Source organism: Lepus europaeus, unplaced genomic scaffold (assembly GCF_033115175.1).
Source record: "Lepus europaeus isolate LE1 unplaced genomic scaffold, mLepTim1.pri SCAFFOLD_29, whole genome shotgun sequence".
NCBI lineage: Eukaryota > Metazoa > Chordata > Mammalia > Lagomorpha > Leporidae > Lepus > Lepus europaeus.
Genome location: NW_026909167.1, coordinates 7980180 through 8007442, shown reverse-complemented (window position 1 = coordinate 8007442; position 27263 = coordinate 7980180). Strand labels below are relative to the sequence as shown.

The window sequence follows — 27263 nt, the reverse complement described above, 5'->3', positions numbered from 1 at the left end:
GCAAGAACAAGTCATCACTCACCAAAAACAATCCTTTTTTTTTTGACAGGCAGAGTTATACAGTGAGAGAGAAAAAGAGAAGGGTCTTTCTTCCATTGATTCACCCCCCAAATAGCCACTACAGCTGGTGCTCTGTGCCAATCTGAAGCCAAGAGCTAGATGCTTACTCCTGGTCTCCCATGCAGGTGCAGGGTCCAAGGACTTGGGCCGTCCTCCACTGCCTTCCCGGGCCACATCCGAGAACTGGACTGGAAGAGGAGCAACTGGGACAGAATCCAGCACCCCAACCAGGACTAGAACCCGGTGTACTGGTGCCACAGGCAGAGGATTAGCCTAGTGAGCTGCAGTGCCAGCTACCAATAACAACCTTGAGTGTAAGTGGAATAAACTCTCCAAATAAAAGATAGACTGGCTGAATGGATTAAAAACATACAAGAAACACTGCGTGCCAACAAAGCTACACACAGACCGAAAGTGATAGAATGGAGAAAATTATTCTATGCTAATGGAAATTAAAAAATGAGCAGGAGTTCCTAGCCTAATATCAGATAAAATAGACTTTTTTCAGAATTAAGTTTCATTTCACATTGATAGAAACTGTGGAAAACATTTACATTTTCCCACTTTACAGCACAACATTGCAACAGAATATTTCTTGCCATAAATAAGATTTTGCTGACTTATATAACTGAAACAATATATTTTATTCTTCAAGGCAAAGCAAAATGACTCAGAAATGATTGTTCAAAATTTTTAAATCCAGAGATAAATATATGGCTTCATTATTAACATTATTATTCTATAATCCAGTACTAAATTATTTTCATTACCAATTAGCACTCATTTATAAGAAACATTCTTGTGTGTCTTGTTTGGTCTGTTGTAATACAGCAGAAAAATTAACATACCTCAGAAATGTTAAGCATCCTTTTTTTGCTGACAGGAACTGTGCCTCATGCCTTCATAGGCCTTAAAGGTTACACTGGCCAGATTTAGCAATGCGTTTAGCTTTTCCATAGTAAGAGAATGAAACATTAGTGGACCTAAGGGTTGCAATCTCCATGGCACAGGAGAATAGAAATATCTCTATTAGCACCACTGATAGGACATCTTGGAAATGAAGCCCAAAGTGGAAGCCAGCAACTAAGTGCAGTGATACCCACCAGTTTCTGCTGTATGGTAATAGCAGTATATAAAAATAAAACTCCTCCCTGAGGAAATCCTTCCAAAATAATTCTGTTAGAAGGAATGCCACTCGTCATCTCTTGATCTATCAAAACCTTTACATTTTCTGCTGTCTGTTTAATTCCAGATTCATCCTCCTGTGAGTCTGGTGAAAGTCCAATATTAGCAAACCAATAAGGCATAGCCATGTTTATATTTAATGTAACAGGCATAATGGGTGCATGTGGGCAGCTACATTTGGTATGTGAACTTGTGATACCTGCAAAGGCTTCTGCTCATCCATGCCAAGTATCTCCTAATCCATGAAGGAAAATTACCACAGTGGTAGCCTTCTGGGTGTGAGGCATGATTGCTAACAGTGGAGAGGACATGGTATTACCACACATACACAGAATAAGCCAACAGCATGTCAGAAGTGGAAGCGAGGAAGAATGTCTGGCCTCAGCCCAAGGGTCTGCCAGCAGTGAGTCACCGGAGCACTACTTGGAACACGCTCAGTCATGTAGGCGTTAAGCCAGAGAAAATAGAGTTTAAGAAATCGTCAGGGCCAGTGCTGTGGCATAGAGGGTAAGGTCACTGCCTGCAGTGCCGGCATCCCATATGGGTGCTGCTTTATGTCCTAGCTGCTCCACTTCTGATCCAGCTCTCTGCTATGTCCTGGGAAAGCAGTAGAAGATAGCCCAAGTTCTTGGGCCCCTGCACTCATGTGGGAGACCCAGAAGAAGCTCCTGGCTCCTGGCTTTGGATTGGAGCAGCTCCACCCATTGCGGCTGATGGGGAGTGAACCAGCAGATAGAAGACCTCTCTCTCTGACTCTCCTCTCTCGGTGTAACTCTTATTTTCAAATAAATAAATAAATCTCTAAACAAAAAAGAAACTGTCCAAAGAGACAAGGTCATTATGTAATAATGCAAAAAATGGATGAAATGAAGAAATAGTGTTTTGAAAAATAAATAAAATTGATATATCCTTGGTTTAACTAAACAAAAAAGGGAGAAGACCAAAATTAACAAATTCAGAGATGAAAAAAGAGATGTTGGGACTAGTGGTGTGGCACAGCAGGTAAAGCCACCACCTGAAGTGCTAGCATCCCATGGAGATACTGGTTTGAGACCCAGATACTCCACTTATGATCCAGCTCTTTGCTGTGGCCTGATAAAGCAGTAGAAGGTGGCCCAAGTCCTTGGGCCCCTTCATCTGCATGAGAGACTCATAAGAATCTCCTGGCATCTGGTTTTGAATCAGCACAACTCTAGACAATGCAGCCAATTGGGGAGTGAACCAGCAGATGGAAGACCTCTCTCTATCTCTGCCTCTCTTTCTTTCTCTGTGTAATTCTGAATTTCAAATAAATGAAAAAAAAATCTTTAAAAAAAGAAATGTCACAACAGAGACCACAGAAATAAAAAGAATCATCAGGAATTAATGCAAACAGCTATTGGAAAGATTGGAAAATATACAAGAAATACATAGATTTCTAGAAGCAGACACTCTATCAAAATTGATTTATGAAGACACAGAAAATTTAAATAGGCCAATAAGCAAGATGGAGACTGAATCAGTAATAAAGACCCTCCCAACAAAGAAAAGCCCAGGACCAGATGGCTTCACTGTTGAATTCCACTTTTAAAGAAGACTTTTAAAGAACTAATTCTAATTCTAAGTCTGAAACTTTCACAACAATTGAAAGGGAGGGAAGCATTTGCACTAAAAGTAAAAACTTAACACAGTGAAGAAGCAACCAACAGAATGAGAGAAAATATTTGGGAACTATGAAACTGATAAATAATTAATATTCAGAATCTATAATGAGCTCAAAATCTCAACAATAACAAAACAAAACAATACAGTTAAGAAATGGGTAAAGGGCATCGACAGGCATTTTTTCAAAGGATGAAATATAACAAATGAAAAAATGCTCAGAAGTAGTAGCCATCAGGGAAATTTTAATAAAAACTACATTAGGTATTTCCTCACCCAATTACAATGGTAATCATCCAAAAATCAGAAAAATAATAAACACTGGTGAGGATTTATGGAAAACATTACCTTAATACACTCTTGATGATAATGTAAATGAGAACAATCATTATGGAAGACAATAGGTAGATTACTCAAAAATCTGAAAATAGATCTACCATATGACCTGGTCATGCATCTCCTGGGAATTACCCAAATGAAATGAAATCACCCTATGAAAAAACCCTCATGTTCATTGCATGTCAATTCACAGAGAGCTAACACATGGAATCAACATAGATGTCCATCAGTTGATAACTCAATGAAGAAAATGTTGGGGCTAGAGCTATGCTGTAGCAGGTTAAGCTGGCAACTGCAGTGCTGCCATCCCATATTGGCACCCATTCTAGTCCTTGATGTTCCCTTCAGATCCAGACCCTTGCTAATGCACATGGGAAAATAATGGAAAATGTCTGTGTTCTTGGGCTCCAGAACCCATGTGGGAGACTTGGAAGAAGCCCCTGGCTCCAGTCTGGCCCAGCCCTGACTGCTGTGGTCATTTGAGGAGTGAACCAGCAGAAGGAATCTCTCTCTCTCTCTCTGTCTTTCCTTTACCCTATATAATTCAGACTTTCAAATGAATAAGTAAATCTTCAAAAAAGATTTTTAGTATATATACATGATTGAATACTACTCATCCTTAAAAATTAATGAAATCCTGTCTTTTGGAAAGAAATGGATGCAGCTGCAAACAACTGTGCTTAGTGAAATCAGCCAGTATTCTAAAGACAAATATTACATTTTCTCTGATATATGGTAGTCATTATAAAGCACAAAAGATGTGTAGGAATGAAATGGACATCTTGTGATTTGATGTTTTTAGCTCTTGTTTCTACTTCTGTGAAATTGTGATCTTTCTACCTTTAACTTATTATTGTTAGTGGTACATCAAATCTGTGATTATACAATGAACTAAAATTATGCTTTTCCAAAGATTAAAGAAAAAAGAAGGGAAGGAGGGTCATTGGTTGATGGGGAGAAGGATGGGAGTGAAGTGTGGTTATCTCACTAGAATTTTACCTCAGAAATATATTAAATCTGGCTAGCACTGTGGCTCACTAGGTTAATCCTCCACCTGCACACCAGCACCCTGGGTTCTAGACCCAGTTGGGGTGCTGGATTCTGTCCCGGTCACTCCTCTTCCAGTCCAGCTCTCTGCTATGGCCCGGGAAGGCAGTGGAGGATGGCCCAAGTCCTTGGGCCCTGCACCCACATGGGAGACCAAGAGGAAGCACCTGGCTCCTGGCTTTGGATCGGTGCAGTGTGATGGCCACAACACGCTGGCTGTAGTGGCCACTTGGGGGGTGAACCAATGGAAAAAGGAAGACCTTTATCTCTGTCTCTCTCTCTCTCTCTCACTGTCTAACACTGCCTGTCAAAAAAAAAAGAAATATATTAAATCTGTTCTTTTGGGTCCAGTGCTGTTGCACAGTGGGTTAATGCCCTGGCCTGAAGTGCCGGCATTCCATGTGGGTGCCAGTTTGAGACCTGGATGCTCCACTTCCTATCCAGCTCTCTGCTATGTCCCAGGGTACCAGTAGAAGATGGCCCATGTCCTTGGGCGCCTGCACCCACGTGGGAGACCTGGAAGAAGCTCCTGGCTCCTGGCTTCAGATCGTCACAGCTCCAGCAGTTGCGGCCATTTGGGGAGTGAACATTCAGATGGAAGACCTCTTTCTCTCTCTGCCTCTCCTCTCTCTGTGTAACTCTGACTTTCAAATAAAAAAATCTAAAAAAAGTTCTTTTTATATTAATAAAAATTAAATAGAACTAAAATATTTTAAAATAATGAAGGGAAAAATCTTAAAATTATACTGAATACATAGAAAAAGACAACAGAATAAGAAATCAAATTAGTCTTTCCATCATGTTTGTTAAGTGTAGAATCCCCTTGTAATCTTCTGTGGTTAGGATTAAAGTCTAGTGATTATTTACTATTGCATATGCTTTGAGTCCCAGAAAGGAGACTTTCAACTTGTTTAGGCATTTTTGTGTCATCTAGTGACAGAAAATAACAAAGCTAACGGTCTTTATTCACTCACCCATGTGTTGGTATCTATCCATTAATCACTACCTAAACTTCCAGTAAGTCAAAACATTTTCAGAGTAGATAAAGAAGAGCTATATACTTTTTAAAATTTATATTTCTCCACCAATTGTGGAAAACAAATGATAAATGACTGTGGCTGCACTTAGAGGGATAAAGCATAATTCCAGATCTGTAAGCCTCTAAACCCCATGTTCAAATGCATTATGATCAATAGTTTGTATTTGGAGAATTTTAAAAAAGCATTCATGACCTTCACATTCTACTTAAACACCCTGGGCCTCAGTTTCTTTTTCTTTTTTATTTATTTGACAGAGTTAGACAGTGAGAGAGAGAGAGAGAGAGAGAGAGAGAGAGGGAAAAGTCTTCCTTCCATTGGTTCACCCCCCCAAATGACCACTACAGCCAGAGCTATGCCAATCTGAAGCCAGGAGCCAAGTGCTTCTCCTGGTCTCCCATGTGGGGGCAGGGGTCCAAGCACTTGGGCCATCCTCCACTGCCCTCCTGGGCCACAGCAGAGAGCTGGACTGGAAGAGGAGCAACTGGGACTAGAACCTGGCACCCATATGAGTTGCCGACACTGCAGGTGGAGGATTAACCAAGTGAGCCACAGCACCGATCCTCTTTTTTAAAACATAAAAAGGTTATAGTTCCTGCCTTACAGGGTCATTGTGAAAATTTAATGGTTGCATACCTGCCAAGTCCCTAGAACAAAATTTGCCCTTTGTTAAGGGTTCAAAAATTATTAGCCATTATTTTTATCACCATAATTCATATTCATAATCATTCAATTATAATAATTCCTCATAATCACAGACAGGGAGGTTTGAGGGATAAAAATTAAAGTCTTTGTGCTAAAGTCTTGCAAAGTTTATCTGAAATTTTCCTATAATAATTTGATGGTATTGGGTCATAGATTTAGGTATTTGATTCATTTTGAGTGGATTTTTGTGTAAGGTGTAAGGTGGGGGGTCTAGTTTCATGCTTATGCATGTGGAGATCCAGGTTTACCAGCACCATTTGATGAAGAGACTGTCCTTGATCTTTTGTGAAAAATATGTTGGTTGTAGATGCATGGATTAGTCTGGAGTTTCTATGCTGTTCTATTTGTCTACTCATATTTTTTGCCAGTACCAGGTTGTTTCAATTATAACTGCCAGTAGTATGTCTCGAAATCTGATTTCATAATGCGTCCAGCTTTGGTTTTATATATAAGACTGCTTTGGCTATTCAGGGTCTGTAGTGCTCCCATATAACTTTAATAGCATTTTTTCTAGGTCCTTGCTATTTTGATTGGCATCTCACTGATTCTGTAAATTGCTTTTGGTATAATGTACATTCTGATGATACTGATTTTTCCAATCCATGAACATGGAAGATGCTTCAATTTTTTGTGTCTTCTTCTGTTTTTTCATTATTTTTTAAAAAAATTATCAGTCATAGAATTCTCACTTCCTTGGTTAAATTTATTCCAATGCATTTAAATATTTTTGTAACAACTGTGAATGGGACTGATCTTAAGACTTCTTTCTCAGCAATGGCATTGTTTTTGTATACAAAGGCTATTGATTTTTGTGTGCTAATTTTACACACTGCCACTTTCCCAAACTTTTTAATGAGTTCCAATAATCTCTTAGTGGGGTTTTTTGGTTCTCCTATATTTAAAATCATATCATCTGCAAATAGGGATAATTTGACTTCCTCATATTAGTATAATCCAGATCTTTGATGTGAGTGATAGAGATACAAAAATTTTAGACATTGGCTTTTACCTACCAGTGTGCTTGTCAGTAGAAAGTCTGAATTGGGAGTGGAGTTATCACTAGAACCAAGGTAGTCCACTGTTGGTTGCAGGCATATCAAGCAGTAACTGATGTGAAAACATCTTTTAACCGGCCTGTCTACGACTGGTATGCACTCAGTTCACACTTCTAAACTCCTCTCTCCCTTAAATGAGGTCCTCACTTTCCTGTGTATTTCTCCCACACCATAAATGCTAAAGCATACCATGTTGATATTCGAGCTGATATTCAGAATTCTTATCTAAACAGATGACAATGACCTTCAAGATATTAATGTTAAAAAAATTAAAAGGGCAACCCATATCAAATGAAGGTGAAATAAAGGCCTTTCAAAACAACAGAAATTGAAAGAATGTGTCAGTGCTCATCCAGCTTTACAAATCATACTTAAGATGTGCTACATATAAAAACAGAAAGAGAGTCAGCATCATCAAAGAATGTGAAGGCAGAAAATATAGTAAACCTATAATGAAAATACAAAACAAACTAGGAATATTTACAGGAAAATGCCAGAAGTTTATAATTACTGATAGTAATCTTGAGTGTAAATTGCCTTAGTTCTACCAATAAAACATGCAGACTAAAATGTTTGGAAGAAGGTCCTGACTACTGGATTTGATTTGACTTAGCCCCTGCCATTACCACGATTTGGACATTTAGCCAGGTAATGGGAGAGCTCTCTCCCTGTCTCTCTCTCTCTGTGTCTGTAGCTCTGCCTCTAAAATAAATAATCTTAAAAAAAAAATGGACTGCTTGCCAATGTCCCTAAGAACTTGCAAACTCATCACGTAGACAGCATTTAATTCCAAAATATAATTCACCATAACCACATACACAGAATCATATTGGAATGTGCTTTGTGTGAGGTTTGACAATGAAGTCCTTTTTTAAAAAAATGAGATTTCTCATCTGAGAGTGCATTGTAAGTTAATGACATTCTGTTCCTTAAAATGTAATTTGTGGGAAAAAGTCATCTTTAGAGGTGGAGAGGAAGTAATCTTGCTGTTACAGCTTAAATTGTGTTTTCCCAAAGTTTCATAATTTGGAGTCCCAACACCAGGACCTCAGAATGTGGCCTTATTTGAAATACATACTTTGCAGAAGTAATCACGACAAAACAGGGCCATCAGGAGAGTATTATGAACCAGAATGACTGGCATCTTTGTAAAAAGTAAAAGTCTGGATGCAGGCACACACATAAGGAGAAAGCCATATGAAAGTGAAGGCAAGCCCAAAGCTGCCAGGGAGATGCGAATCCAGTTCACCAGCCCAGCTTTCAGAGGAACTTGCCCTGCTGATACCTCCATCTCAGACGTCAAAGATCCACAACTCTAAGATATTAATTTCTGTGGTTTTTTTTATTCTTAGATTTTTCTGTCTCTCTGCCTTTCTTTTTTATTAAGCCACTCAGTGTATGGAATTTTTTTGAGATCCCTATCAAATATATCAAAACTATACTCTAAGTTTGGACTGAATAGTAGCTTTTGGCTAACTCGTGTATTGACTTATCTTTTCCAATTCCTCCCATGAAACTTTAGGCTGCCCTTGAGAAACAAATATTCAGAAACACACTTTGTCATACAGAAGGACTGTTAAAGACACTATTTTCACACAAATAGTAAGCATCTGACAAAATTTTATTTAATGCATTATGAAAGTAACAATGAGAGTCAAAAAAAGCAATTCATCATGTATATAAGAAACTGGGTTTTATTATAGGAAAGAAATGTCTAACTACTAACTTAGATATAAAAGTAATTTACTTTCTGCAGGTTAATAATATCTTAATGAACTTCTAACCTTCAAGGAATATAGTGCCAGCATCTCCACCAGCTTGGCATAAATAATCAAACACATAGAGACAAAATTTACAATATACAAGAGAATCAATCATCAAATAACAAGCTTCAGTTTTCACTGGAGCAACCTAATTAGAACACACTTTAATAAAATAATGTCTAAATGTCAAACAACCATTTTTTCTTATTTAGAATTTGGGATAGTTTTATTCCCTCTACTCATGATGCAACTATGAATTACAATTCTCTGTGTGTGCATGTGTCTGTGTGTGTGAGTGTGTGATGAATATCCTAGAAAATCTCTTAAAATAAGTTATTTTACTCTCTAAAGAGTTACAAGAGTGGCCAGTACTGTGGCACAGCAGGTTAATCTGCCATGTGCAGGGCAGGCATCCCATATGGACACTGATTTGAGTCCTAGCTACTCTACTTCTGATCTAGCTCCCTTCTAATACTCCTAGGAAAGCAGCAGAAGATGGACCAAGTTATTGAGCCCCTGCACTCATGTGGGATACCCAAAAGAAGCTCCTGGCTTCTGCCTGACCCAGCCCTGGCCATCACAGACATTTGAGGAGTATCTCACAGATGGAGAATCAATCTTTCTCCCTGTTGCCCTCTCTCTCTCAACTTTGAATTTCAAATAATTAATTAAATATATAAATAAATAACAACAAAAATTTATTTGGCAGCTAGTAAGAGTTTGAGATTCTTTTAACCTTCTTCCCTTGGATGAGAAAGAAGTAATTTTCAACAGACATATTGGAAAAGACTTGCTGGAGAGGAAAGCATATCAGCAAATGAGAAGCTGAGCTGCAGCCATGAGAGAAGCTTAATTTGAACTCGCAAAAAGATCTGAGGTTGCAGTGCCCCTTCAGAAAAAGTCCAGTTTCAGATAAAGAGAAGACTTTTCAGTCTTTAGGCATAGTATCCACTCAGAAGAACAGAGTCATGGGTGATAATGGAGATGATACCTAGGAGAGAACTCAGAAGACGACCACCAAGAGCTAACATTACTGTCAGGTGGCAAAATAAGGACAGTCTATTGATCCTGATGAAGGCATGTGGACCCCAAGCCACAGCACCACTCACCAGAGTATTATCACAGCAAACTTATTAAATCATATCATGGGCATTTTACAGGTTATGACAACTAATCTTAGAAACTTTAAAGTTAAGTAATTTAGATAAGTCACAGGGCTAATTGGTAATAAGGCCAATATTGGAGCTCTTATATCAGTCTCCAAAGTTTCCATTATTATTCATGCCCTCTTAAAGGAGAAGGAGAGATGACAAGAAAGGCCATACACAGGGGATAGAGAAGAATCTACAACATGGTACTGAAATTTCCCATTGCTGTGGATCTTTGATATTACCATAACCCTGACAAGGCCAGATCAATTGCAAATGTGAGGCCTCATGATGCATCTTCCTCTTGTATAACATTCAGAAGGAAGGGATCCATGTAGTGTCACAGGTGGATGTTAGGTGGTAGCTGGAGGGCAGCTAGGTACTGTCAACACAGACAATAACCAGTGGTAGACTACTGAGTGATCCCTTAGACTTCATGACTTCATGTGTGTCTCTCCCTGGATGCTCACATCTGAAGTCTTTTACTGCAGACAGGGAAGAGCAGCAGAGCACAGCAGGATTGGTTTGGGGGATGGGTGAGATTAGGGAAAAACTGGACTCTGACACTTTTTGCCTGGTTCCTGTGAAATTAGAGGCACATCTTCTGGGATGCTAGTCCAGCAAGTGACACCACAGTTGCAAGTGGCTACTCATTATTTTGTGATGACATTTGAAACAGGGGCAAATTGGACATCCACATGCCAAAAATTGAAAGATAACATTATTATATTACACCAGGAAAGAATTTCAACTTAAAGGGTAGGCTTACATACAAGACCTGGGAATTTAAAACTCCTTAAAAATGGGAGCAAATTCATTGACAAAAATCTCAACAATGATTGTTTAGATATGACACTAAAAGTACAGGTGACAAAAGCAAAAGTTAAGACTACAAAAAAGTAACAAAAAAGCATTCTGCATACTAAAGGTAAAACTGAAAAGTTAACCCAAAGAATGAAAGAAAATAATGGAAAACCTCAGTCTGACTAAGGGAGCAATACAATGAACACAGACAACTCAAAAACACATATTGCAATAAAAAATGCACAAAGGATTGATTAGTTTTTCCACTGAACATAAACAAGTAGCTAACAGGTAACTAAAAAGGGGCTCAACACTGTTATTCAAGACTACAATGCTAATTACAATGGTTATTAACTCACATATGTTAAAATGACTATTATGCAAAAATAAAAAGATAAATTAGACCAGATGTGGAAAAAGAGGAATACATAAATCATTGATGGGACTAAAACTTGGTATATCCAATACAAAAACACTGTGTAGGACTTCAAAAAAATTAATTATAGAACATATGAAAAACCTACTACTGCATTTGTTTCCAAAGAAAATCAGTATCTCCAAGAGATACCTGTATCACGATATTCATTATCTACAAATACAAGATATGGAAATAACCACAATGTCAACAGATGAATGAAGAAAATGTGACATACACAGAAACACACACACACACACACACGACACACACAGGAATCATATGTAACCTTAAAAAGGAAATTCTACTATTTTGTCAAAACATGGATCCAAAAATAGGAATAGCTCATTAGGCTATTGGGAATAAGGCCTTAAAAGATAATTGCCATACAATCTCAACTGTATATGGAACCTAAGAAAATCACAATCACAGAAAATAATGGTGGTCATCAGGGGATCAAAGTAAAGAAAATGGGAAAACATTTTCAATTATGAGATAAATTAATTCAAGATCTTAAACACAGTATTTAAAATATTCAACACAGTATTTAAAAGAATACTCTATTACATACTCACAACTTGTTAATGTCTTATGTATTCTTTAAAAATGTAACAATGTAAGGTGATGGATATGTTACCTTTTCCTAAGCATTTCATAATGATTCTTGTATATGTATAAGAGTATTACAAAAGTTTATGAAAAAACGGGATTAGTTGATAATTTAAATTTTCCATAACTTTTGAAAATCCCCTCACCTATAAAACATCAGGTTTCATATCTTGAATATACATACACACATTCTGTCAATTATACTCCAACAATATTGAAAAAATTAAAATAAGCAAAAAGAAATAGGCTCCTATATGAAAATATAAATTCAAAATAACAGTAAACTAGGCATATCTTCAGGATTGGAAAGGCTTTCTTGGAACAAAATTTTTCAAACACATAAATTTAAGTGGCCAAAATTTCTATTTTGAAAGTGTTAATAGAGACGACAGCCGTTCAAGGGAGCCTGTAAGTGCTAAGATGATAGCCAAGTGTCAAATTACAGGCCCTCCTGCCTCTCTAAAACCTGGATAAAAACCCAGAGTCAAACACTTCTCTTTTTATCTTATCTAACCTGTGTTACTACATTACTGGAAACAGAAAACAGAGACCCCTCTAGAAACAGCTAAGCAAAGAGGTCAGCATCCTGGACAAGATCCTGATGCATACATATTTAGAAAATGTCTAGAATATTTAGAATCAAGTCCTCACAGGGAAGGAAGGAGGAACCGAGGGCCGCATTAGAGCAGCTCCAGGCCCGCATGAACCCCATACACAGAACCCACAGCTTCCCTAGTGACAGCTCAGTCCCCACTGCACACCTGGGGAGACGCCGGGCTGCCGCTAAACAGCTGCCCAGGGATGGCTCCAGGGATACAAAGTCGCTACAAGCAGGGAAGGCCCAGGGTGTCGGGGGGTCTCCGGCTCCAGTCTCCCCCAACCCGGGGTCAGAGGGGACCAAGGAAAGTGCTGTACCTGCGGCAGTATGGTGCCCACAGATCCCAGAGATGACCTCTGGGAGGCCCGCGTCCTCCTGGCCCTTCAGCAGCTCCAGTGGCTCCGCTTCCCCCCGGACACCCGGGCCCACACACTCACCGTGTCGTGGTGGTCAGCTTCCTAGGTGTCCAGCGTCGCTGCCCTCCAGCCCTCCGCCGTCAGTGAAGGTGGAAAGTGGCGGATTCTGATTGGCTTGGGAGCCTCGCGGCAGCGGAGCCGTCTTCTAGAACCTGGCGCACCCGCAGAACTGTAGGACAGAGGACTATGACGTCAAGACTCCTGGATGTCACCGTCCTTGATTGGACAGTTTGCATGACACGTCACAAACGACGCAGCCAATCAGCATCCTCCATAGCTGGGACGCCCTAAGCTCAGGTTGTGTGGATGGAAACAGCAGGCATGGAGGCCTGGGTCAGGTGGGAAACTGCTCCTCCTGGGCCCTCCTCCCTGCTGCAGGAGGGCCTCGCAACTCCCTGCTGCCCTCTGCTGGTGTCGCCCTGTGTCCCCCTGTCCTCCTGGGCGGATTTTTTCCGGAGCTTCAGGTGAGCTAGAATTTTGTCTGCTGGCTTATGGGCCTTTCTTTTCCCTTGTATTTTTGCTCGTTTATCTGTTGGGTCGTTTGTGTTACTTTTTAAATATTGATTTAAAATGCTTAAAGATATAATATTGTTGGACCTCTCAGTTGCAGAGATGCCCACTTGCTCGGAAGGACGCCCAAAGATCCAGACTCCAGACCAGTTGATGCAAAAAGCACGAGGTTTTTATTGAACGTTTGCGCAAACGGGCCCCCACCTCAGGCAGTGAGGAGCCCTGAGCGGCAGTTTCACACAGGTTATATAGGCAATGAATTAGCATATTCCTAATGCGCATACATAGGATTGGTCAGTTCAGAGGGACCATTAGCATATGGGAGAATGCTGGCGAAGAATGCTGGTGGAGAGTGCTGGTGTAAAATGCAGAGGTGGCACGGGATTGGCTGGTTCGGAGGGACAATTAGCATACCGGAGAATGCTGAGGGAGAGTGCTGAGGGAGAGTGCTGAGGTGTTACACGATTGGCCGGTCACAGTGACATCATAAGTGTGCGCCTAGAGACTCTCCGAAGGGGAGGGGCAGCTCTGCTCTGGGCGCGCCCAGAGGTTTCCCAGAGGGGAGGGGCAGTTCTGCTCTGGGCGTGCCTAGAGGTTCTCTGAAGGGGATTGACTTTTCCTTCCCAGAAAATGTCCTGCCCGCTAGACTCTGGGGAACATCTATCCTCTTAAGAAGCCCCTGATATTTGCCCAGGCCTAGTTTCTTGTCCCTCTCCCCCATAATGGTCCTTCAATATTTAATCCTTTTTTTTCCTTTTCTTCTGTCAATATCTGTTTTCTATGCTGCCTGTTGATCTTTCCTATTTTCTATTTGTTTCTTGCTGGTGCTTGGCGATCTATTGGATTTTATATATTAATCTTTCCAGCAATCTGGTAAATTCATTCAGCAGTTGTATTTGTTTTTAGATTTTATGGACAATGTATATAAATAACTCCAATATATTGACCATATATTGCTTAGAAATTGATCTTTACTTTGTTATTGTTTTTTTTTTCTCTTTTTCCTCCACTACTTTTCTGATAAGAAGTTGGAGATAGTGGAGGAAGCCTGTTCTAGGTTTACTTTCAAGAAAAAAGGTTTCAATGATCCTGTATTAATTGTGTTGTTTGTTACAGGATCCTTTTAAACAATCTCGATCAGACTAAGGAAACCGTTGTTTTTACTATACTGCTAGAAGGTTTTTTTTACTAGATGTTGAATTATTAAAATTATTTTCAATATTTAAATGATCATGCAATTTTCTTAAAATTTTCAACTATCTGGAAAATTTACAAGGCTTGTTTACCAACGTTAATAGCTCTTGAAATTTTTATTATATCTCACTTGTTATTAATTATGTTTTCATATGTGATTTCCTTTATTAACCTAATGTTTACTAAGAATATATGTATCTGTTTATGAAAGGGATACTTAATTTGTATTCCAAGTTCTGGTCAACTTGCATCCTCATCAATGTTTTGCTGGTTTTCCAAAAGAAATTTTAAAATAATCTCTGCTTATTTCCACTATGAATATGTGTGGGAAACATAGGTGTGTTTCTTTCTTTCTTAAATATTTGGAATATTTTATAATTCTAGATTTGAAATTTTTCTTCTATAATTTTTTTATTGGTTGGTTGCTAGTTTTCAAGTTGTGGTTCAACTTGTTTGTTTTAAGTAGGAGTTTTCCTATTTTATGTTATATTTGTGTTCTTGGGAATTTAGTTTTCAATATATAATGAATTTTGACTTCTAGTCAAATTTTACACCTAAGACTATCACACATTTCTTATAGCGTTCTGACAAGGATATATTATCTATAAAGAATTATTTTAATTCTTGAAACTTGATACTAATGTTACTTTTCCATTTGTATTTATAATTACCTTTACTTGCATGTTAATTTTGTTACCATTTAAAAAAAAATATATCCTGGTTTGTGGTACTTCAAAAACATCTATTTATATCTGCTATTATCCTTTTGAATACCTTTCTTCTATATACTTTCAGGTTTCCTTTATCTTTTTAATTCTTGATTAGGCAGCTATAATGATTGATTTTTAGTTTTTTATTCTAACATTCATATAAGGCTATAAATTTTCTCTAAGGATTGATTTATCTGCAGTCTATTTATTCCCTCATAAATTTCCAATCCCTATATGTGCAGAGCCTGGCCACCTCCAGTGTCACCATTCCTATGTGACAGTAGCCATCACAGGTACATGTATTTCCATTCTTGTGCCTGAAACACATCTGTTGTGATTGGTAAATCAATGCTTCAAACATTAGAGACAAATTATTTATAGCTTGAAGAGCAGGCAATCACACCATATCAGCTACCATTTACATGTCTGCAAAATGGCTATGGTTTCTGCAAATATATTATGTTCTGTGAAAAACCTTGAAATAAATGTATGGTTTTTCAAAAATATACATTCCATTAATTTTGGAAAAATTATTCTATACATAAATTTCCAGTTTTCTAGCACCAAAATAAACTTACCTTTTAGTTTCATTCTCCATAACAATTTTGAAATCCTCATTGTTCATAATATATATGATGCTTATATTTTAATTTTTTTAAATCAAAAATATAATTTATTTTTCAAGCAAGTACATGAAAATATTTAAAAAATGAAAAGTTGTTGGAAAGTTTTCAACTTGTTTTTTTATTTGTCACATATGTTTTGAAGAGATCACTTGTTCTTGAGACTGGACAGTAGGGTAGAAACAGTAAATGCTAAGACACAGAAAGGAGACAGCAGAAGTTCTGCAAGAGAGAGTAATGGTATATTGAATCAGTCAGGTAACATTACAGAAATTGAGATCCTGACTTCACTCACAATGTATTAGAAACATCTCATAAAACTTACTGAGTGATTCTATGTTAGAGAACGGCATACTTACATAGGATTTCTAGGTTTGGATGTTGACTTTGAAAAGTGCACATACACTGTACACATCTTTTCAAAGCATTGTTAGGAAAAGTATGGTTAGTTTAAGGGATCTGGGCCCACTTCATCATTGGAACAGTCTTGCTGTAGGCTCACTAGCTAGCCCAAAATGGAGACCCTGGGTTTTGCCAGCATTTGCTATGAGGAAAGGGAGTTAAAAATGTAGTTCCATGAGGCCAGTGCTGTGGCACAGTTGGTTAAGCCACCATCTGCAGTACTGGGATCCCATATGGGAGTTTGAGCTGTGACTTCTCCACTCACAATCCAGCTCCCTACTGCTGTACCTGAAGGAACTCCTGGTTAATTGCTTTGGCCTGGCCCATCCCTGGAACATTGCAGTCATTTGGGGAATGAACCAGCAGATGGAAGATATCTCTCTTCACCATCCCCAATTTCCTAATAGCTTGTCCATGGATCCTTGGAGTTAGGTGAACATTTTCCTTTTTCTTTGCCATTAGAACCATCACCATCCCTCTTTGATTTCAGTTTGGAAGTCCTAGAGGACTTTTCTTGGGAAGCAGAACTATTTCCACCTTCCCCAGCCATCAACATCTATTTCTGCTTGTTCCTGGGGACCTTTGTGGTCAGCGGGTCTCCGAAAGCTTCTGCTATGCAGAGCCTGTGGTCAGCCTCTTACTGACCTTGGTGGAGTCCATGGTTTCTTGTTCAGCTGCTCCATAAGGACCTTCACCAGCAAAGCCTGCATATTTTTGTATTTTTTAAAAAAATCTTATTTAAGTTACCAAAGTTTCATGCATTTCATATACAGGTTTAGAAAGTTAGTGATACACCCCACATTATCCTCTGTCACACCAATATTCCAACCCTTTTCCTTCCTACTTCTGCTATTCCAACTCATAATTTTTACATAAATTTTCAGTTTACTTTATAATCATAAGGTTAATCCTATATCAAATAACGAGTTCAACAATTGGTGTAAACTAAAAAAAAAATGTTCCTCAACAGAAGAGACAAGGGCTGTAAACAATCATTAAATCTCAAAATAACCATTTCACTCCAGTGGATTACATTATAGATACTATATTAGTTACCACAGGTCAGAGAAAACACATTATATCTGTCTTTTTGGCACTGGCTTATTTTATGAAGTATAATGACTTCCAGTTGCATCTGCTTTGTTGCTAAAGACAGGATTTCATTTTTTTTAAACTTATGAGTGGTACTCTATACCATAATTTCTTTATCCAATAAAGAGCTGCTGGACATCTGGGTTGATTCCATGTCTTAGCTACCATGAAATGAGCTGCAATTAACATGTAGGTACAGATAACACTTCCATATGCTGATTAATTTTGTTTTGGGTAAATTCCCAGGAGAGGGATGGCCTCATCATATGGTAGATTTATATTCAGATTTCTGAAGTATGTACATACTGTCTTCAACAGTGGCTGGACCACTTTGCCTTCCCATGAACACTGGGTTAGGGTACATTTTTTATGCTGCATCCTCACCAGCATTTGTTGTTTTTAGATTTCTGTATGAGAGCCATTTGAACTGGAGTGAAGTGAAATTGCATTGTGGTTTTATTTTCATTTTCCTAATTGCTAATTACCCTGAGCCTTTTTTCTTTTCTTTTTTTTAAAGATGTATCAATTTATTTGAAAGGCAGAGTTACAGAGAGGAAGAGAAAAAGAGAGGGAGAGGAAGAGAGAGAGGGAGAGAGAGTGAGCGAGCTTCCATCCATTGGTTCACTCCCCAAATGGCTGCAACAGTCAGAGCTGGGCCAATCTGAAGCCAGGAGCCAGGAGCTTCTTCCCACACAGGTGTAAGGGTCCAAGCATTTGAGTCATCTTCTATGACTTTCCCAGGTTATAGCAGAGAGCTAGATTGGAAGTGGAGCAGCCAGGACTCAAACGGGCACTATAGGGGATGCCAGCACTGTAGGCATTGGCTTTATCTGCTATGCCTCAGTGCACTTCCTTTGAGCCTTTTTTCCAGTATCTTATGGCCATTTGAATTACCTCTCTTGAAAAATGCCAGTTCAAATCCTTCACCCATTTCTTAACTGGAATGTTTGTTTTGTTGTTCTTGTTAAATTTCTGTAGCTCTATATAGATTTTGTTTATTAACCATTTATCATCTGCATAGTTTGGAAACATTTTCTCCCATCATGTCAATTACCTCTTCACTTAGATGAGTGTGTTTTTTTTTGCAGTGCAGAAACTTCTCAGCTGAATGTAGTCCTATTTGCCAATTTTAAATTTGATTTCCTGTGCTTCCATGGTGTTTTTTTCAAAATGGCTTTGCCTATGCCAATGCGTTATAGAGTTTCCCCCAATGTTCTTTAGTAATCGGGTAGTATTGGATCATAGATTTAGGTTTTTGATAACTTTGAGTGGATTATTATGTAAGGTATTAGGTGGAGGTCTTCTTTCATATCTGTGCATGCAGAAACCCAGTTCTCCCAGAACCATTTTTTTGAAGAGACTGTCCCTGCTCCAGGGACTGATTTTAGCTCCTTTGTCAAGGATAAGTTGGTTGTAAATGTGTGGATTGATTCCTGGGGTTTCTATTCTGTTCTATTGCTCTACACATCTGTTTTTGTGCCAGTACCAGGTTGTTCTGCTTATAGTTGCACTGTAATATGTCTTGAAATCTGATATTGTGATGCTTCCAGTTTTGATTTTATTATATAATATTGATTTAGCTACTTGGGGTCTCTTGTGTTTCAATATGAATTTCATCATCATTTGCTCTAGATCTGAGAAGAATGTCAATGGTATTTTGATTGGGATTGCATCAAATCTGTAAATTGCTTTTGTAGTATGAACATTTTGATGATATTAATTCTTCCAATCCATGAAAATTGAACATTTTTCAACTGTTGTGTCTTCTATTTCTTTGTTTAGTGTCTTGTAATTTTCATTGTAGAGATCTTTGACATCCTTGGATAAATTTATTCCAAGATATTTAATTCCTTATACCTATTGTGAATGGAATTGATCTTAGAAATGTCTTCTCAGCCAATGCATTGTTTGTGTATACAAAGGCTATTGCTTTTTGTGTGTTAGTTTTATATCCTCCCACTTTATGAAACTCTTTTTATGAGTTTCAATAGTCTCTCAGTGCAGTATTTTGGATCTCTGCTATGTACAATCATGTCATCTGCAGATAGGGATACTTTATTTCCTCTTTTTCAATTTCTGTCCCTTTGACTTCTTTTTCTTGTCTAATGGCCTTGGATAACACATACAGGACTATATTGAACAGGAATGGTGATGCTTGTCTGGTTTTGGACTTAGTGGGAATGCTTACAACTTTTCTTTATTCAATAAGATGTTGACTATGAGTTTGTCATAAATTGCCTTGATTGTGTTGAGGAATGTTCCTTCTATACCCAGTTTTATAAAAGGTTTTATCATGAAATGGTATTGTATTTTATCAAATACTTTCTCTGTATCTATTGAGATAATATTATGGTGTTTGTTCATCAGTTTATGAATGTGATGTTATCACATTTATCGTTTGCAAATGTTGAACCATCACTGCATAGCATGGATCATTCCCACTTGGTCTAGGTGAATGACCTTTCTGATGTGCTGTTGGATTCCATTTGTTATGTGATTGTATGTGGGGTGGTCTACAATGAGGTAGTCTACACTGGGGCTCAACTGTTAAGGCTTAAGTGGTTGGACAGTTAGGGATCATCTTCCTCCCTCTGCAATAGGGGGACCTTAGGCTAACACTCTGTTTTTTCTCATCTAGAAAATGGGCATAGTAGTGGCATCACACTGAGGATGATGTTGAGAGTCTGCTGTGAGTAAAAGTGGTAAACAGATGTATGCCTAGTATATAAAAGTGCTCACACCTGAACATGCACAGACATATGTGTGCATAGTACACAAAGGCATCCAAACAAGCACATGTGCATTCCTGGATGTGTGCCAGATACCTGTAAGGTGCTCACACACAGACACATATGCATGTAAAAATTTACACCAGGCACACTGGAGGTGCTCATACCTGCACATGGGCCTGCATGGATGTGTGTCTTTCATACAAACATCCCCACACCTGAACATGTACGCATAGATATGCACCTGTTACACAAAGATGTTCAAAGAAGCACATGTGTTTGCATGGCTATGTCTGGTACACAGAAGGCGTTCATACTCATGTGCACACATAAGGCCCCAAAGATGGGAGTAGGTACAGGTTATGTTGGGTAGCCAGGTACCTAATTCAGACAAGGTGTCCAAATGGGCTCCAGGCAGAGGTTATGTAGGTAGACTATCCAAAAAATGTCCAAACAATTTGGCACACAACAGATACTAATAAAAGTTGTCCCTCTTTGACCTGAAGAAAGTGTGTGACCTACAAGGTGAATAAGCCACATTTGTTTCAGAAAACATTTTCTGGAGCAAATGACCTGCAGAAGGAGCATTTTACAGGCCGCTCAGCTAAGAGAATCGTTTTCCCTCTGGATTTTGCCTTTATCATCTGTACTTTTGCAGAGGGCTTCCTGCTGCTGCATTTTCTTAGAACAAGAGCCCATCACCTTTACACCTCTCATGGCAGACACAGATCCAGACACAGGACACAGGAAATTCAAGGGTCACCTGATAAAAATAAGAGAGAAGATGTGTTTTTTTTCCTATCTGGACACCCTGTAAAAATAGGTTCGGTCTTAGGTAAGAATGGCAATATTATGGCTGAAGGATAGTAGAAGTATCTCCAAGATCCTGAGCGCTACAAAGACAGAAATCTTTTTATGAAGATTTATTCACTTATTTGGAAGGTAGATATACACACAGAGAGGGAGACACAGCACACACACATACATGCATACACATACACAGAGGTGGAGAGGAGAGAGACCTTCGTCCACTGGTTTGCACCACAAATGACTGTAATGGCTGGTCTGAGCCAGGTAGAAGTCATGAGCCAGGATCGTCTTCATGGTCTTCCACATGAGTAGCAAGTCCCCAAACACTTGAGTAATTCTCTACTGCTTTTCCCAGACCATTAGCTGGGAACTGGACCAGAATCAGAGCAACAAGGATGTGAACTGGTGCCCATATTGGATGCCAGCCTTTCAGATGGGAGCTTTAGCTGCTATGCCACAGCAACAGCACCCCCCAGTGACAGGTTTTTATCTCTTGTTTTGTGCACCCTTATTTAAGTATAAGGGAATTATTTCTTTCATTCTCACATGATTTGCAATTAAAAAATAGAGGGCACACTGATAAATTTTAGTTTCAGATAAATGATGAATACATTTTATTGTATTCTTCACTGCAATATTTGGGAATTAATTGTGCCAAAACATTGTTATTTGTTTGAAATCCTAAATTAACTGAGAATTCTGAATTCCATGGAGCAAAAGTTGGATGAATTACTCCCATTCTGCTTAGGGACTTCCCTTGGGGGTAGGAGAGATTTTATCCACTACTTCAACTAGGATAAACCTAGCTTTATTTTTCCTCTCAAGTTTTATTTAAATATGAGATGAAAAAAGGTGATATAACTCACTTATGGATGAAATTTCCAAGTTTTGCAACCAAGAAATTTCAGGTTCTTATTCAATCTCACTTCCTTAACCCCCCCCCCTTTTTTTTTGACAGGCAGACTGGACAGTGAGAGAGATACAGAGAGAAAGGTCTTCCTTTTCCATTGGTTCACCCCCCAATGGCCGTTGGCCAGGAGCCAGGTGTTTCTCCTGGTCTCCCATGTGGGTTCAGGGTCCAAGGACCTGGGCCATCCTCCACTGCACTCCCAGGCCATAGCAGAGAGCTGGCCTGGAAGAGGGGCAACCGGGACAGAATCTGGCACCCTGATCAGGACTAGAACCTTGTGTGCCAGTGCCACAGGTGGAGGATTAGCCTATTGAGCTGCAGTGCCGGCCAAAACCCTTTCTTATACTCACTCCTTCAGGAATACCAAGAACAGAGTTAGAGGGGATTACTGAATACAAGCACCTTGCACCCCTTTTCCTCAAATGGCCCTGAAAAGTGAATAAGGAAACCATATCTGCTCAGTCCTCCTAGAGAACAATAATATCTTTTGATTTTTATAATTCAGAATTCATTGCTGTTAGTCTTCATATTCCACAATACGTCATCCGATCTTATAGTTCCTTGGTACTTTGTTTTTAAACATTCTTTACTCCAGAAGGACCTGTGAAGACTGTTTATAAGATAACTTAGAACCCAGAAAACATTACATTGGAAATGCTGATCTCTCTTCCTAAGAAAGAACTGATAAACACATATGGGTATCTATTTGAGGGAAATCCATACACAAGTCTGTTGCTAGCTGAAAACATTTTGTTCACCTGAGGAAGCCCCATCTCTCAGTAGAGGAATTTCAGTAAGGCATCACCTGCACCTGGACAACTCAAAAGCAAATATCTCAACAGATGGACAGCATCTTCATTCAACAAAAAAGTGCCACCCCCACTGTGAAGGTTCAGTCCTCACCAGGCAGGATGTGTGCTTTGATGAGCGTGATGAAAGCAACCTTTCAAAAACCCTACTCTGAATATCTGGGACATTTTGTGTTTTACACAAACTAAATAAGAAGGTAGGGTGGCCCTGATGATGCAGCTCTTAAATATGATTATGATGTGACAAAATAGTCAAATGTCTGTGCTGAGTGCCATCTAGGAGGCAATAAAAGTGTAGGTGATTACAACAATATAAAGCAACAGAAATAAAAGACAAGTTGGAAAATACCTATCAACTTATAAATGGTGATTGTGGGAGCATTGTGTGTTTAAGCTTTTCTAATGATTGTTGTCTAAAACCTTAGAGAAATTCTAAATTTTTAAACATAATTTAAAAGGAATTTTTTCACTGGATTACATAAATAACAAGTATTTTGGAACTGTTACAAAACCAACAATAAATCTCAAAAAGCTCAAAGGATAAAAAGTGAACATGAGGGGCCGGCATTGTTTTGTAGTAGGTAAAACTGCCACTTGCGGTACTGGCATCCCATATGGGCATGATTTTGAGTCCCAGGAGCTCCACTTCCAATCCAGCTTCCTGTTAATGCACCCGGGAAACCAGTAGAAGATGGCCCAAGTCCTTGGGGCCCTGCACCTGTGTGGGAGACCTGGAAGAAGCTCCTGGCTCCTAGCTTTGAATTGGCCCAGCTCCTGCTGTTGCGATCATTTGGGGAGTGAACCAGCAATTGGAAGACTTCTCTCTCTCTCTCTATGCCTCTGCCTCTCTGCAACTCTGCCTTTCAAATAAATAAACAAAAAAAGTGAACATGAAAGACCCAACCTTAACAAACATTGGGAAATCACAGATATTCTAAGGTACAGATTTGCTGGCACCCTGCGATGCTTATGTGAAGACCACTGTTGCCCTGAAGAGGTGTACTGGACTGGGCAGGTTCTTCTGGGATAGGATATATGGCAAGAACTTGGATGAGGACAGGAGAGTTGGGAAAGGCATTCATGCTAAGGGCAAATATCAAGATAAAGGAAGAGAGGTGGGGAAGCATGCTCGTTTAATTAGAGAATGGTTATTTAGAAAGTGGGCTCAAAAATAGATGCACGTACCCCAGAATTGATATACAACAACCCATTATATTAGAAGAATTAATTGGAATTTCTGAGTTTTTTTAATTAAAGGTATAAGTATAACCTTTTGTGTATGTCTCTAAGGAAAAGTGTCTGTCTTTTATGCATGTATGAATATACTATACACATATATGAGCTGTATACAGCAAAGCAAGTCCTTACTGACAAGTGTTTAATCTTCTTCACTTGGTATTGGGGAAGCACCTTCAACTCTCCCTGACAATTTCTTTGTCTATGTAGCCCTAACATGGTTTGCCTTTTTTAATTTTCAAAGTTGTTTTTTGTTTATTTACCTGAGAGGGAGAGAGAGAGGAAGAAGAGAAGGCAGAAAGGGAGAGGGAGAGAGAGAAGAGATAAAGGAGACAAAAGACAGAGCTCTCCTATGCCCTGGTTCATTTTCAAAATAGGTGGAACAGCCAGGAATGGGCTGATCCAAAGCTAGGAGCCAGGAATTCCATCTGTTTCTCCAGTGTAGGTGGCCATGACCCAAGTATTTGTGCCATCAACTGCTGTGTCCTAGGATTTGTGTCCAAAGAAAGCTGTAGTAAGGAGATCGAGCTGGGAATTGAATTAAGGCACTCTGATATAGGATGCAGCTGTCTTAATAGGCATTTTAACCACTAGAGTAAATACTTGTCCCTGCTTTTTTAAGGTAACAGTCATGGTAATTAGACTTCATGCATATGTGGAATGTTTAGAAGCTTTCGAGTCAGCTTAGGGCAATTCTAGACATGGTAGATTCTGTTTCATGTCTAGCAACATAAGGAGATGCTCCTCTTCCTCGATCTCCTTTTTTCAAACTTGTGTGAAACAAGGATGATAAATCAGCCAGGAGAAAGTCACTGCCAAGGCTGAATTGTGCCCCTAACCTTAAGTTCTGTGTTGAAATTATGACCTGTAGTACTCTACTATTTCATAGGCAGGTCATTTGTTATCAGTTAGGGTGAGGTTATACTAGAGCAGGGTGAATCACAATCCGATATGGATGACATCTTTATGAAATGGATTTGCAGGCAGACATAGGCAGTCAGAATGCAATGTGCACGTGAAGGCAGAGATCGGGGGGGATGTCTACAAACCAAGGATACCATAGATTGCCAGTAACCCACCTAGCACTAGGAGAGAGGCCTGGAGAATATTGCCCTCGACAGTTCTCAGAAACAGCCAGCCCGGCTGAGCATGATCTCAGACCTACAGACTCCAGATCTGGGGGACAATGCATGTGTCTTGTAAGAAGCCATCCAGAGTAATGTGCTTTGTGATGGCAGCCCTGGAAAACCAACAGGCATAAAGACATTCTTGCCATTTTCTCAAATGCAATCTGGCAACTCAGAGGAGCAAATCATATAGTACCATGAAGAAGCAAGAAACTCAACTCATGTTCCCCAACCAATTATACATAATCTCTGCTGCTGCTTGTGGAGAGTCAATACTTGAACCTAGACACTCTGGTATGGCACGTGGACATCTCAATCAGTATCTTAACCATTATACCAAATGCCAGCCTTCTGAAGTTTTTGAAGTACCTACATATTTTTATCATCCTGCACAAGATTATGTTTCTCCAGGGATAGCTGAGGCCCTGGCTATGGTCATCTTTCATCTCCACATTAAGCCCAATGACTGAGCCACAAAGCACTAAGAAATGTTGAATAAATGATGGAGTGAATGAATGGATAAGTATGTTTATGTTCCCTCTCCTTCTGGAAACTGCATCTCCATTTGGCCTAAGGGACATCATCTCCCACCCTCATAGTCTCTATAGTAAAATGTGGCTGGTTCCCCCAGCCAAGGGTGGGGCACAGGGCCCGAGTCTGAGCCTATCACTGCATTCTACACTCTTTCCAGAGTGGCTGATTTCTGTAATTGTGTAATAGGGGCTATTGGCATTTCAAGAAATGGTGAGGGATGTGATAGCACCCTGTTTGAGCCAACAAGGAGAATGAATCTTTCCTGATTAACTGAGTGTGGCAGTGGGGTAGGTCTGACAGTGTTGGGGGCTGCCCTTATCCCAAGGTTCCTTAGGCAATGAAAGGTCAAGATATAGATCCCATATTTGATTTTGAGATCCAGATCATGCTGCTTCTACAGCTAGGTCCACACATGGACTTCAGAGTTGTGAGCCAACAGTTTCCTTTTCCTTTTCGACAGATTTGCCTTAAGTTTTCTTTTTCTCCCTCTTTGAAACAATTCTAAAATACACATGATGAAATTTATCATTTTAGCCATTTTTAAATATGCACTTCAGTGGCATTAACTACACTCATACTGTTGCACAGCCATCACCTTTATCCATCTCTAGAACATTTTTCCTCATACAATTAAAATTCAGCATTCAATGAACATTAACTCTCCATTGCTCTCTCTGCACCCCTGTCTCTGGTGACTTCTCCCCACCCCATGCTGCTTTCTGTCTTTATGAACTTGACTACTTTAGGGATCTCATAGAAGAGGAGTTACATCATATCTGTCCTTCTGTGACCATCCTATTTCACTTAGCATGACTTTAAGTTCACTCATGATGAAGCAAGTGTCAGAAATTCCCTCTTAACACTGATAAATATTCAGTTTTACTGATTGACCACATCTTGTCTGTTCACACAGCTATTTCTGGGAAACTAGGTCACTTCTACCTTTGATTAATGTGAATAATGCTTCTGTGCACATAAATGTATACATCTTTTTTTTAAGTCCTTACTTTCCATTCATTTTACTATATGAGGATACTTTAAGTTACTTGTTGTGAAGCTGAATTAAAGGATGTTTATTTTGGTGCAAAAATTTTGAAATCCATGCAAACTCTTTTTTGCCATTTTTAATTTGTTTGCTTTAATGTTGTTTTTGATTATCAAAGAAATTATTTAATTATGCTTCTTTGAATGAAGTCAAACATGTTTTATGAACTTTGATGCTCTCTCATTCTCATGGATTTCAAAATTTTCCATGAAAATGAACTTAAATTTTAATTCCATTTTCCATGAACTTTTGGAAATATCCATGTATCCAGTATGTTGAATAATATGGTAATTTTATTTTTAATTTCCTTGGTGAACTGTTATTTTTTTAAATTCTCACCAGTTATGCACAATAATTGGATTCTCTGTTACAACTAAAATAGTTCTCCTTGATACAGTATACCCACCCCTGTCTCATCACAGCTGTTACTCCCTGAGAAATATTCTCTATGGTCTATTAAAACATTCCATCCCCAACTGTAGATAAACACACATAAATATTAAGGTTTTCCTAGGAGGGCTGGTGCTTCAATCTCTCCTAAGTTTTTAGCAATGATAGGAGGCTGTGGTAGTATCACATTTTGTCCTTTATCAGCAGTTCTATTGCCTTTTAATCTTTCTGATAATCATGGTAACTAGCCTGTAACATCTCATGGGGATCTCCTTGAAAGAATTCCAAACAGATCATCTGCTTTGGTCACTATAAATCTC

General features: G+C 39.0%; 1 long non-coding RNA gene and 1 pseudogene across 1 annotated transcript in view; both read right to left on the bottom strand.

Annotated features, from left to right (window-relative positions):
• The window catches only part of LOC133754792 (uncharacterized), a 49604-nt gene extending 36661 nt beyond the window's left edge, over positions 1 to 12943 (bottom strand). The window contains exon 1 of the long non-coding RNA XR_009865295.1: positions 12844 to 12943. This is a non-coding gene — a long non-coding RNA (uncharacterized LOC133754792). The remainder of the gene's footprint in view (positions 1 to 12843) is intronic.
• LOC133754725 (acyl-protein thioesterase 1-like) lies at positions 919 to 1464 on the bottom strand (annotated as a pseudogene).
• Positions 12944 to 27263: the final 14320 nt, after the last annotated feature.